The sequence below is a fragment of the Phyllobates terribilis genome, unplaced genomic scaffold (assembly GCF_046119375.1).
Source record: "Phyllobates terribilis strain yellow unplaced genomic scaffold, ASM4611937v1 Scaffold_3__8_contigs__length_932513732, whole genome shotgun sequence".
Taxonomy (NCBI): Eukaryota; Metazoa; Chordata; class Amphibia; order Anura; family Dendrobatidae; genus Phyllobates; species Phyllobates terribilis.
In genome coordinates this window covers 22,619,030-22,622,803 of record NW_027362763.1, presented here as the reverse complement: position 1 = coordinate 22,622,803, position 3,774 = coordinate 22,619,030, and positions in this window count along the sequence as shown.

The window sequence follows — 3,774 nt, the reverse complement described above, 5'->3', positions numbered from 1 at the left end:
CTGGTACGTAAATCGCCTGGACCTCAGCCTGGAAAAAAAAAAAATTTCTTGATGCACGTATTCGCTGGACACGGATTCAAAATGTCTCTGAGAGCGAAGGGCCATGGGGCTCAACGGGAACCTTGGCCTGAGCAAACTGTTATGCACACGCCCGGACTGACTGGCGTGTGCGTGATTAGTGATCCCACTGTGCCATGAACCGGAGAGTGCCTGGAGGGGCGTAACTAAGTATCAACCCGATCCGACCCAGGTCACACGACGGCTACGACACCGTGCACCAGGGAGGAACCGAGCAGAGGGACCAGGTGCCACTCCAGGTCAGACCCCGGACACGGCTGTTGACCCACACCGGGGAATACAGGAACAGGCAGGTTAGAGCACAGGCTGGGTAGGGTCCAGTACAGACTGGGAGACGGGTTCAGAGCTGCAGATGCGGTAATCAAGCAGAGTAAAGCGAAACCGCAGGTGCGGTGGACAAGACTGAGCAGAGCGAAACCGCAGGTGAGGTGGACAAGGCTGAGCAGAGCGAAACCGCAGGTGCGGTGGACAAGGCTGAGCAGAGCAAAACCGCAGATGCGGTGGACAAGGCTGAGCAGAGCGAAACCGCAGATGCGGTGGACAAGGCTGAGCAGAGCGAAACCGCAGGTGCGGTGGACAGGGCTGAGCAGAGCGAAACCCAGGTGGGGTGGACAGGGCTGAGCAGAGCGAAACCACAGATGCGGTGGACAAGGCTGAGCAGAGCGAAACCGCAGATGCCATGGACAAGGCTGAGCAGAGCGAAACCGCAGGTGCGGTGGACAGGGCTGAGCAGAGCGAAACCCAGGTGGGGTGGACAAGGCTGAGCAGAGCGAAACCACAGATGCGGTGGACAAGGCTGAGCAGAGCGAAACCGCAGATGCCATGGACAAGGCTGAGCAGAGCGAAACCGCAGGTGCGGTGGACAAGGCTGAGCAGAGCGAAACAGCAGGTGCGGTGGACAAGGCTGAGCAGAGCGAAACCGCAGATGCGGTGGACAAGGCTGAGCAGAGCGAAACCGCAGGTGCAGTGGACAAGGCTGAGCAAAGCGAAACCGCAGGTGCGGTGGACAAGGCAGAGCGGGCAGGAACCACCGGAGCGGTAAGTAAGGCAGGGCAGAGATAAACCGCCGGGGCGGTAAGCAAGGCAGAGCAGGGGGGAGACCGCCGAAGCGGTGAGCAAAGACAGAGCAGAGGGGACAGGGCTCTGTTCACACGGAACAGACTGGAAGGGAAATGCAGAACCAGATACACACAAGGTACTTGCAATGAAGTAGCGAGTGGACTCCAAACTCACAAACGGAAGTACAGTGACAACGAGTAGGAGTTAGGTGCAGGTTCAGACTCTGCAGAAAAAGGGAAGATACAGACATAGAGAAAAACAGGTAACAGGCTAGGAGAGTGTTCAGACAGGAACTGAGTGTTAAGACAGGAACTGACACCGCAGCGAGATACAGGAGTGAGTCTGGGTATGCGGCCCCCAGAATGGCGGACAAACAGGCTAGAAGACACAGATAACAGGTCTGGGTATGCGGCCCCCAGAAGGCAGGACGAACAGGCTAGGAGCGTGTTCAGACAGGCCTGGGAATACAGCCTCCAGGAAGGCGGACAGGCAGGAAAAACAGAACGGGACCTGGCACATCAGAGGCTAGGAGCTGTCTGAGGGTAAGAGTTGCTCAGGCACCAGCTTCAAGGTGGAGCTGGTTTAAATATCAAGTGACAGACAGCAATAGGCTGGGGACGCATTAGGGGTGTGTCCACAGCAGCTACAAGAAACAGGAAGTAACCGGGCCACCGCCCTAAGCAGTCAGAACACAGACAAGCAGACAGCATGAATAGAAGCCAGGCTAGCAGACTGGACTGAAGATCAAGTTTGCGATCTTGCATAGCGGGAGATGGTGCACTATGCAAGCCCGCCACCAGGTATGTTACACACTCTATGTTGATGCTTTTTCCCAAAAAGCTCTACTTTTGTCTCATCTGACCAGAGAACATTCTTCCAAAACGTTTTAGGCTTTCTCAGGTAAGTTTTGGCAAACTCCAGCCTGGCTTTTTTATGTCTCGGGGTAATAAGTGGGGTCTTCCTGGGTATCCTACCATACAGTCCCTTTTCATTCAGACGTCGACGGATAGTACGGGTTGACACTGTTGTACCCTCGGACTGCAGGGCAGCTTGAACTTGTTTGGATGTTAGTCGAGATTCTTTATCCATCATCCGCACAATCTTGCGTTGAAATCTCTCGTCAGTTTTTCTTTTCCGTCCACATCTAGGGAGGTTAGCCACAGTGCCATGAGCTTTACACTTCTTGATGACACTACGCACGGAAGACACAGGAACATTCAGGTCTTTGGAGATGGACTTGTAGCCTTGAGATTGCTCATGCTTCCTCACAATTTGGTTTCTCAAGTCCTCAGACAGTTCTTTGGTCTTCTTTCTTTTCTCCATGCTCAATGTGGTACACACAAGGACACAGGACAGAGGTTGAGTCAACTTTAATCCATGTTAACTGGCTGCAAGTGTGATTTAGTTATTGCCAACACCTGTTAGGTGCCACAGGTAAGTTACAGGTGCTGTTAATTACACCAATTAGAGAAGCATCACAAGATTTTTCAAACGGTGCCAATACTTTTGTCCACCCCCTTTTTTAGGTTTGGTGTGGAATTATATCCAATTTGGCTTTAGGACAATTCTTTTTGTGTTTTTTTCATTGAAGACAAATTAAATGAAGATAATAAGACCAAAGAATTTGTGATTGCAATCATTTTCAGGAAGAAACTGAGTATTATCTGACAGAATTGCAGGGGTGCCAATACTTTTGGCCACCACTGTATACCCCAATCACATGTAAAGCTCCATGGAATAAATGGCGCTATAATAATAGATATTAATAACAGCTTACGATCTTAGCATCCTGTCTGTCAATGCGCAAAGTGAAAGTAACATGTGCTCCAGCTACACACACAGTGAGTAGGAACTGTCGGTTTTTTTTTGTTGTTTTGGTTTTTTTAACAGTGCTTTACTGGCAACATAATACTTTTGCTAGAAACAGAAACTCATAATAATAGTAATAATAATAATCTTTATATAGCGCCAACATATTCCGCAGCGCTTTACAATTCAGAGGTTCATATACAACAGTCATAAGTAACAGCTAAAGATAATACAACAATTAAAGCAAAAATAATGACGCCCCTGCTCGTAAGAGCTTACAATCTACAATGAGGTGGGGGTGACACAAAGTACAGGGGCTTATTTACAATGATGGTCCGGCCATCCTGAGGGGATGAGGGATAGATAAAGGATAAACACATGCACTATTAAACAGCAGTAAATAATAGTTGATGCAATAATAAGCATTATTCCAATACCCCCAACTCAACAACTACTTATCCTGTTTCTTCAAATTCTGCAAATGTGGGTCTTGGAAGTGGCTTTGTCATAACATCAGCTATCTTATGGTCACAAACTCAATTATGCCACATTCTATCAAATCACGCAGGTGTTAATATTTAACGTCAAAGTTTTTGGTTCTCGCATTGCTTTTCTCACTGCATGCAAGTTTAATGCATCCTTGTTTGTCTTCATAAATCAACTTCAGTTGAGTTGATGGCTTATCAAGATTGCCTAACAATTGGTTTAACCAAATGACCTCTTGACTTGTGTGGGCTGCAGACACATACTCTGCTTCTGTAAATGACAAAACTATAGACACATGTTTTCTGCTAGACCAAGAAATTGAACTTTCTCCTGTCACGGTTC